Raw genomic sequence first — 10,659 nt, 5'->3', positions numbered from 1 at the left:
CGAGCTCGGACTCTCGAGTCTTCGAGTCACGCTCCAAACTCTTGTGTTTTTCCATGAGAGCCTGGAGCTCTTGCCGCACCTCTACCACCCGCGCCTCCTGCTTCTCTCGCTCGGCGCGCTCCAGGGCCGCACTGTTTTCGGCCTTGGAGACCGCCTCCTTCAGGGTCGCCACCTCGGCCGTGGCCCCTGCAACATTTAAGTTGGTCCTGTCATTATTTGCAACCAAGTATTTCCATATACATTTACCTGCGGTATTACATACCCTCCTTGTCCTCGAGCTGCTTCTTGGCACGGTCGAGCTCGTTCTCGGACCGCTCAAGGCTTCCCTTCAATGCATTGACCTCCGCAGTCAGTGCGGCAGAGGTCAGCAGCGCAGCCTGCATTCCCAAATCGACATATTTTTATTAGACTCCTGCGTATATCTTTTTAGATCCTCAGCTCGGCTTTTCTTTCCGAACATCGAACCGAGCATCAGGGGCTACTGTCTATGCGGTAACATTTTTATATGTTTTGAACACATACCTCAAAGCCTGTTAACAGACTTGTATAGGCTTCTGTCAGCCCGCTCTTGGCGGACTGAACCTTTTGAATCACCGCACTCATAACAGTGCGGTGTTCCTCGTCGATGGAGGCGCCGTTAAGCGCCTCTAGCAAATTGTTCGGCGCCTCCGAATAGACGGGGGTCGCCGGCGTCGTAGGCTTGCCCTTCTTATGAAGGCACCGCCTGTCGGACTCTGGAACCGTTGGTGGTTCCGGAGCAGTGTCCGGCCCGGGGCCGGACTTAGACCCCTCTGGGGCTTTACCCTCTTTGGGCCTAGAATCCGGGAGGTCGCCTTGAGGCGCCTCCAGGACCACCTCCTCCTGGTTCGGTCCCCTTCGGGACACCACCTCGGCGTCATCCGCAGGGAGAGGGGAGGAGGTCGTCGGAAGTGAAGTGTTGTTCACATCCGACGAATTCAGGGAGCCGCTCGATGAATCGCCGAGATGAGCTCTGGGCGGACTACATGATTAAAATTCGGCGTTAGACATTACCAAATAATAGAGGAGCGCCATGAGTCATTCGGGTAACCGGACACTTACGATTTTGCCAGGGGCTTGACCCAGGATGGCCATTCCTCCCCGCCGTCTTCGGCATCAGAGGCACAGTCCGGCAGAAGGGTCTTCCCCTTCTTGGACCCTCCGGCCTCCCCAGTTGGGGCGGACTTCCTTTTCTTTCCTTCCCCTGTTGGAGGGGGAGAGGCTTCTTCTTCTTCTTCCTCCTCCTTGTCTTCCGAGGCGGAGGGTGCGTCGGGGTTGTCGGGCGATGAATCCAACACCACCAGGCGCCGGGAGCTCTTCCGAGTCCCCGTGGCCTTCTTCTTGGCCTTCTTCTCCGGCACCACGTGAGGTGCCGGAACCAGCAACTTTGTTAAACGAGCGTCCGCTGGGTCTTCGGGCAAAGGAGCCGGACAGTTGATCTGTCCGGCCTTCTTTTGCCAGTACTGTTAAAGGGATGGGGGTTTAGATCCCGCATAGAATCAAATCTATGGAAAACAGATACCCCGTAATGGGAAAATTAGCTCACCGTGCTGGCTTAGCGCTTGGCGCAGAATCCACGATCCTCGGTGACGGGAGGGGAGACCTCGGAGCTCTTGAATAGAACCTTCCATGCATCCTCGTGCTTTGTGTCGAAGAGCCGAGACAGAGTCTGGTGCTGGGCCGGGTCGAACTCCCACAAGTTGAAAGCCTGTCGTTGACACGGGAGAATCCGGCAGAAGAGCATGACCTGGACTACGGTGACAAGTTTAACCTTCTGCTGATCAGGTCTTTGATGCAGGTTTGAAGTCTGGTCACTTCTGCCGAGTTACCCCATGACATGCCCCTCTTTCCAAGACGTGAGCCGTGTGGGAATGCCAGATTGGAATTCGGGGGCCGCTGCCCATTCAGGGTCACGTGGCTCGGTGATGTAGAACCACCCCGATTGCCACCCTTTGATGGTCTCTACGAAGGCGCCCTCGAGCCATGTAACGTTGGGTATATTGCCCACCATGGCGCCTCCGCACTCCGCTTGGCGGCCGCCCACGACCTTCGGCTTGACGCTGAAGATCTTTAGCCATAGGCCAAAGTGAGGCTGGATGCGGAGGAAGGCCTCGCACACGACGATGAACGCCGAGATGTTGAGGATGAAGTTCGGGGCCAGATCGTGGAAGTCCAGGCCGTAGTAGAACATGAGCCCCCGGACAAACGGGTGAAGAGGAAAGCCTAGTCCGTGGAGGAAATGGGGAAGGAAAACAACCCTCTCATGGGGCCTCGGTGTGGGGATGAGTTGCCCCTCATCTGGAAGCCGGTGCACGATGTCGTCGGACAAGTATCCGGCCTTCCTCAACTTTTTGATTTGCCCCTCCGTGACGGAGGAGGCCATCCATCTACCTCCCGCTCCGGACATGATTGGAGTAGGTTGAGGTGGGAAGTGCGGGCTTGGGCGTTGGAGCTCGAGCGCGCAGGGACGAATAAGCAAAGGAGGAAGAAGGCGTAAATGGACAAGGTAGATTCTTATCCCCTTATATGGGCAGCCGAAACTACGAGCCCCCGCCGGCCTAATAAAACTCGCTTATCTCCCAAGCGCCGCGGTTAATGGCGCGGTTGGGTTACCCACGCCCGTATTGATGAGAATCCCGGAATAAGGGGACACGATCTCTGCTTTGACAAGACGTGCCAAGGAAACCGCCTCGCTAAACGCGCTGAGGTGGAACAGTAAAATGAATAAAAGCCTGGCCGTGGCGTGAGGTCACGCTATGGAATGCGTCAGCAGATTAGATTGGTGCAAATGTTATTCTCACTATGGTGGCGTGTGGAACTTATTTTGCAGAGCCGGACACTATCCTGGTGTTCAACATCTTCTATGAAGTATTTGGAGGAGGAACCCGACTTGCAATGCCGAAGACAACTTGCGCGCCGGACTCATCGTCATTGAAGCCTGGTTCAGGGGCTACTGAGGGAGTCCTGGATTAGGGGGTGTCCGGATGGCCGGACTATGACCTTTGGTCGGACTCCCAGACTATGAAGATACAAGATTGAAGACTCCATCCCGTGTCCGGATGGGACTTTCCTTGGCTTGGAAGGCAAGCTTGGCGATACGATATGAAGATCTCCTCCCATTGTAACCGACTCTGTGTAACCCTAGCCCTCTCCGGTGTCTATATAAACCGGAGAGTTTTAGTCCGTAGGACGAACAACAATCATACCATAGACTAGCTTCTAGCGTTTAGCCTCTCTGATCTCGTGGTAGATCAACTCTTGTAATACCCATACCGTCAATATTAATCAAGCAGGAGTAGGGTTTTACCTCCACCGAGAGGGCCCGAACCTGGGTAAAAACATCGTGTCCCTTGTCTCCTGTTACCATCCGCCTAGACGCACAGTTCGGGACCCCCTACCCGAGATCCGCCGGTTTTGACACCGACATTGCGCCTGCGTTGCGCAACCCGAACGGCATGCAATTGTAGCAGTACACTCCACATGGGGTCAGGAAGGCCGTCTTCTCCACGTCTTCCACCACCATCTTGATTTGGTGATAACCTGAAAACGCATCCAGGAAACACAACAGGTCGCACTCGGCTGTGGAGTCAACAATCTGGTCGATGCGGGGGAGCGGGAACGGATCTTGAGGGCAGGCCTTGTTGAGGTTGGTGAAGTCAACGCACATGCACTCCTTTCCCCCCTTTTTTGGCACGACAACGGGGTTTGCTAGCCATTCGGGGTAGCGGACCTCGCGAATTAACACCCGCTGCCTCCAACTTGTGGGTTTCCTGGACGATGAAGGCTTGCTTCTCGGTGGACTGCCGCCTCGCCTTCTTCTTCACGGGGCGTACGTTGGGGCACACATTCAAGTGATGCTCAATCACCTGCCTTGGGACCCCCGCTAGCTTCTTGGGTTCCCACGCGAACACCTCCTTGTTCGAGTGCAAAAACTTCACCAGTGCCTCTTCTTGGTCGGGGTCGAGGTTGGCACCTATGGTGAAGGTGGCTCCCGATGACCCGTCTTCTTCGACTGGCACCTGCTTGGTCTCCGCCTTGTCCTGAGTGAACAACTGCTTCTTCTTGGTCGGTGCAGCCCCCTTGGCCTTGGAGGTGTCCGTTCCGGTGGGCTTTGCTACCGCGGCGGTCTTGAGGGCAAGCTTGAGTGCCAATAGAGCGTCCTTGGTGTCTCTAGTTACGGTGAGGACGCCGCTGCTCCCGGGCATCTTCATGAGGTTGTAGGCCGGATGGGTCGCTGCCATGAATTGAGCCAAGGCAGGGTATCTGAGGATGGCGTTGTACGGGAGGCCGATGTGGGCAATGTCGAAGTCGACCAGCTCCGTGCGGAAGTTGTCGTGGGTGCCGAAGGTCATGGGAAGGTGGATCTGCCCCAGGGAGCTGGAAGATCCGCCTCCGACGCTTGAGAAGGGCTTGCTGGGTCGGAGCCGTTCCAGCGGTACATGGAGGAGGCTAAAGGCCTCCACCAAGAGAACGTTGAGGCCGGCACCGCCGTCGATGAGGGTCTTGGTGACAGCCACCTGGCAGATGGTGGGCGTGTAGAGCATTGGGAGCATGTCCGAGCAGACGGTGTTGACAGGGTGATCGTCCGAGTTGAAGGTCAGGTCGGCCTTGGGTGCCGCCCAACCCGGAGGATGTCCTTGCCGCGCGAGGGGCGAGGGCGGCGCCAATCTGGCGAAAGAACGGCTTGGTGTGGCGGTCCGAGGGTGGCGCTTGCGAGCCGCCCAGGAGAGCTGCGATGACTGGGGGCGCCGGCGCAGCATAGTGGGCGAGGAAGAGGTCGCGCAGTTCCTATCAGGAGGCCACAGAAGATGTCGGCAGGTTGAGCAGCCAAGCGCGGGGGACGCCGGTGAGGGCCATGGGAAACCAATTGGCCATGACCTTGTTGTCGCCTCCGGCCTTGAGGACGGCCTCCTCGTACGCCAGCAGGAAAGTCAGCGGGTCCGCCGCGCTGTTGTAGCGTGGCGGCATCTCTGGCTTGAACTTGTGCGGCCATTGCACCTGCCGTAAGGCGGGGGCCAAGGCTCGGAGCCCCTAGCCCCAGTGCTGGCGCCGGCCATCGAAGCCGGTGGCGCGTTGTTGTAGGACCTTCAAGTGTGTCTAGAGGGGGGTGATTAGACTACTTGACCAATAAAAACTTAACCTTTTACCAATTTTAGAGTTTGGCAGATTTTAGCTATTTTAGGACAAGTCAAGCAATCATCACACAATTCAAGCAAGCATGCAAAGAGTGTATAGGCAGCGGAAATTAAAGCATGCAACTTGCAAGAAAGTAAAGGGAAGGGTTTGGAGGATTCAAACGCAATTGGAGACACGGATGTTTTTGGCGTGGTTCCGATAGGTGGTGCTATCGTACATCCACGTTGATGGAGACTTCAACCCACGAAGGGTAACGGCTGCGTGAGTCCACGGAGGGCTCCACCCACGAAGGGTCCACGGAGAAGCAACCTTGTCTATCCCACCATGGCCGTCGCCCACGAAGGACTTGCCTCACTAGCGGTAGATCTTCACGAAGTAGGCGATCTCCTTGCCCTTACAAACTCCTTGGTTCAACTCCACAATCTTGTCGGAGGCTCCCAAGTGACACCTAGCCAATCTAGGAGACACCACTCTCCAAGAAGTAACAAATGGTGCGTTGATGATGAACACCTTGCTCTTGTGCTTCAAATGATAGTCTCCCCAACACTCAACTCTCTCTCATAGGATTTGGATCTGGTGGAAAGAAGATTTGAGTGGAAAGCAACTTGGGGAAGGCTAGAGATCAAGATTCATATGGTAGGAATGGAATATCTTGGTCTCAACACATGAGTAGGTGGTTCTCTCTCAGAAATGGTAAGTTGGAAGTGTAGGTTCATTCTGATGGCTCTCTCCACGAATGAAGAGGAGGTGGAGGGATATATATAGCCTCCACACAAAATCTAACCGTTACACACAATTTACCAAATTCGGTGGGACTGAATCGTTAAACTCGGTCGGACCGATTTAGTAAACCTAGTGACCGTTAGTGATTTTCGGTGGGACTGACATGCATCTCGGTGAGGCCGATTCGGTTAGGGTTAGGGCATAACTTAATCTCGATGAGACCGATTACACAAACTCGGTGAGACTGATTTGGTAATAAGCTTTCCAGAGAGTTGGTCAGGTAAACTCGGTGGGACCGATTTGCTCTTTTCGGTGAGACCGAAATGTTACAAAAGGGAAACAGAGAGTTTATATTGCAATCTCCATGGGACCGATCGCTCACTTCGGTTAGACCGAAACGTTACGAAGGGAAACAGAGAGATTGCAACCCCATCTCGGTGAGACCGAGATCCCTATCGGTAAGACCGATTTGCTTAGGGTTTGTGGCAGTGGCTATGACTTTTGGAATCTGTGGCGCCGGATAGAAAGAATCGGTGTGACCGATTTTGGCTTTAGGTTTAGGTCATTTGTGGATGTGGGAAAGTAGTTGAGGGTTTTGGAGCATATCACTAAGCACATGAAGCAAAAGGCTCATTAAGCAACACCTCATCCCTTCTTGATAGTATTGGCTTTTCCTATAGACTCAATGTGATCTTGGATCACTAAAATGTAAAATGAAGAGTCTTGAGCTTTTGAGCTTGAGCCAATCCTTTGTCCTTAGTATTTTGAGGGATCCACTTTCATCATCCATGCCATGCCATTCATTGAGCTTTCCTGAAATAATAGTCTTGGAATAGCATTAGCTCAATGAGCTATATGTTGTTATGAATTACCAAAATCACCTAGGGATAGCTGCACTTTCAGCTGTCCGCCAAGAGGGCGAAGCACGGTGTTGGTGGAGAGCGGCCCGACAGAAGGAAGAGCTCCGTCGCACCCCTACCTGGCGCGCCAAATGTCGGATATCGGGTTCTGGCAAAACCCTTAGGTTTGAACACTGGGGTGTGCACGAAGATCTTCTCCTTACCGAAACACGCCCTCAGCCTCGCCGTGATCCCTAAGCTAGATCGATGAACAACACAAGAGACACATGGTTTATACTGGTTCGGGCCACCGTTGTGGTATAATACCCTAATCCAGTGTGTGGTGTGGTGGATCGCCTCTTGGGCTGATGATGAACAGTACAGAGGAAGAACAGCCTCGCGAGGAGAGGTGTTCTTGTGGTGGCGGGTGTTCTTCTTAGAAAGGATCCGATCCCCTTCTACTGTGGTGGCTATCTCTATTTATAGAGGCCCTGGTCCTCTTCCCAAATATTGAGCGGGAAGGGATCCAACAACAGCCATTTTGAAAGGGGACAATTAGTACTAGCTATCCTGACTAAAGGTGGTCTTCGACTGCCAAAGGTGCTGGTGATGACGCCGTCTTGGGCTCCACGGTGACCTCCGTCCTGCCGCTCTCCTGGTCTTGGCCTCGTTGCACCGATAGGGAAACCTTTGCCTGATGCCTCGGTACTCCGCGCCTGCGCTTTCCCCCTTTGCACCAAAGAGGAAACGAGGACACTGCACAAGCTGGCGCCCGCCTGGTCTTGATCGTCACAACTTGCGTCCTGAGCACCTCGCGAGGTACCCCTTGCCTTGATATCTCCGCCTCCTCGCGAGCCTGCCTGGTGAGGCCGCCCCTGAGGAGGCCTTGTGTCGTCCGCCCCACGAGGCTTGGCCCCTCACGAGGGTCTTGAGTGTTTGGTTGATAAAGATGGGCCGTACTGGGCCACCAATTGAGCCACGCAGTAGGCCGCAGGCAGGCAGGTCTGGGGACCCCTGTTCCCAGAACACCGACAGAAGGTGGTCGATGGGCAGCATGCGGACTGTGGAGGTGCTATGGTGAGCAAGCTTCCCAACATCGTATGGCCAAAGGGGCGTTTGTGGAAACGGTCAAGGTGTGGCAGCAGGAGTGGCTCTACATCACCGAACCCCACAACGCCTACTGGGCGGCCCCTCCTAACTTCAGATCTGAACTCCCTACGAGGCTCACCTCCTAGACCGCCAAGGGCCTTGATTGGGGGTCCCCAGCAGAGGTGCAGATGCTCCAAAAATGCATCACCAACATGATAGGCAAAAACACCGGTCTCACAAACGTGATTTAGGTGATGCTCTTCTGCCGCACTCTTCCCTGCTAACTCCGGGCCTCTCACATGTGGGAGTTCAATCCGGAAGAACCACGTACCTTGAAGCGCTTCTTCAGCACCACGCACAAAGACATATGGAAGCAACTTTTCAAGGCCCGGAAGAGTTGGCCGATGAAGACCGAGGACATCAGACTCGACATCGAGAACCTGACCCCGGAGGTAAGTATAGCATTTCCGAAGACCTATTAGGTCAATATTTCAAGTATAGTGAAAATTACATCACCTGTCCCTCATATAGGGATGGACAGCCAAGGCAAAGCGGATCAACTATTTGGCGCCGCTGTTGGAGAACCCAGCCACACCCCAGGTGATGGAGATGTTGGTCCCGGCACCGTATCATGCGCTGGAGAAGAAAACCAAGAAGAAGAAAAGCAAGGAGGCCCAGGGCGGCCTCTGCCCTAGGGGTCCTTCGGACACAGTGTCCGGAGAGACGGAAGCCCTCTCCTCCCACGAGGAAGACAAGGAGGAAGAATAAGAGGAGATGGAGAGCGACTCCCCCCATAAGGGGAGGAGGAAGAAGAGGGCGGCCTCCGAAGACCCGAAGGGGGTGGCGCCCAACAGAGGGAAAATGATCCTTCAAGACAGTTCAGACTCAGATGCGGAACTGGTCTCCAAAAAGCCTCCCCGGGTGAAGCCCCCATCCGAATCATAAGTATTCAGGTACTCACTGTTTATCTTTGGCTTTCTTATTCCCAATATGTAAGTTATTTTGATATGTGTCTTTCAGCCCTCCCCACGAGCTCCCGCAAACTCCGTTATCAGAGGGGGACTCTTTGCCACCCGAGATGGCAGAGAGCGAGACGCCGCCACGAGCCCCCTCGCCAATCACCATGGATGGCACCAAGGTGTTGTCCTGAAGGACTTCTCCTGGCCGAGGGGGTGCGAAGGAGGTTGTTGAGAAGGCGCTCGAGGTTAATGCCTCGGTCGCCGAAGACCTAGGGGAGACGACCCCCATGATGACTGACAGCAGGGACCCCCAACAATCCGGGCCCTAGCTGGACACCATCCCGGAGACCAACACAGTTTTGAGGTTGGATGAGCAGCCCTCTTCGAAGGAGGGGGGAAGCATCAGTTCCCTCGGCGACCTCCACTAATCCGGAGGCGCCGAGCGCTCTAGAGGAACCACTGCAACGTTCTTCCATCATGGAGGAGCACCGCACCCTGATGGGTGTGGTGGTAGAGAAGGTTCAGTCTACCAAGAGCAGACTGAACAATGCCTTTACCAGTCTACTGACAGGCTTCGAGGTATGTGACGTAATGCTATATACGCTTTTCCATATATAGAGGGATATACATGTATACAGATAGTAGCCCCTGAGGCTCTGACCGGTGTGAAAGAAACCGGGCAGAGGATCCACATAAAATTTTGGAAAGCTAACATACTTCTGTGCTATTGTAACAGGCTTCCCTGTTGGCGGCAACTGCCCAAGCCGCCGAAGTGTCTGAACTCAATCGAAAGCTTCGGGTGGCCGATGAAGAAATTGATCGTATTAACAAACGGTTTGACGAGACGCAAGCTATGCGGATAATGTGTAGAGAGTAATTTATTGTTATATCAAAAATGATATATATATATATATATATATATATGTAGAGGTGAACTCATGATATGCTTCTTGATTATAATCATAGTTGGTGCAGCCGAGGTCGAGAGCCTCAAAGGCACCCTTGCCCAAGCCTAGAAGGAGGCGAAGGCAAACATGGCAGCCGCTGACAAAGCAGCTACAGAACTGAAGACCGAGTAGGCCGCCCGCCGCCAACACGAAGCTCGGGTGGCCGAAGTCGGGTAGGAGCTGAAGGAGCCATCCTCAAATGCAAGGAGTTGGAGGAGAAGATTTCGGCCCAATCATCCGAACTCGCCAAAGCCCTCCAGGAGGCTAAAGAAGCGCGGGTCGAGTCTCGGAGTGCTCGCGAAGAGATCCGTCAGGCGAGGCAGATAGCGGCTGGTAAGGCCTTTCTTTTGCAAAGTATTTTTGGAGTTTAAAGGTATGCTTTGCTCACTCAAGTGTGGAGTTCTCTAGGCGTGTTTGCGGATCTTCCGAGGAGTGCCGCTGATGCCGCACAGTTCTTCTGTGCCCAGGAGAGGAACTCGACCGAGAAGTTGTTCTGGTCGCAGTTTCTTGCACCGGAGCACCCGACGCCCCTGAACGACCAGCTGAAGCAGCTGATGGAGCTGCATAGGGTGGCCAGTTTGGCCATGAAGGATCTAATAGTCCGGTTTTGACCAGCCGAACCAATTCCCAGCAGCTACTTCGGTTTGGTGAAGTGGCTCGGTGACGCGCTGCCCTGGATTGATGTTGTGAAGCGTTCGACCTGCATAGAAGGTGCCCGGATGGCCTTTGCTTGTGTCAAGATGCATTGGGAAAAGATGAAGGCCACCGATGTGGCAATCGCAGGCCCACCCAAAGGCAAGGACCACCGCAAGCCGGAGAGGTACTTCGAGGACGTCCTGGCAGGGGCCTGAATAGTAGAGGGCCAGTGTTCTAAGGACGTGATATTCGATTTGATGGTGCGGGTTGTAAAAACTATGTTATGACCATGCTTGTAATATATGTGAGCCT

Source organism: Triticum dicoccoides, chromosome 5B, assembly GCF_002162155.2.
Source record: "Triticum dicoccoides isolate Atlit2015 ecotype Zavitan chromosome 5B, WEW_v2.0, whole genome shotgun sequence".
Taxonomy (NCBI): domain Eukaryota; kingdom Viridiplantae; phylum Streptophyta; class Magnoliopsida; order Poales; family Poaceae; genus Triticum; species Triticum dicoccoides.
This window is presented reverse-complemented; position numbering follows the sequence as displayed.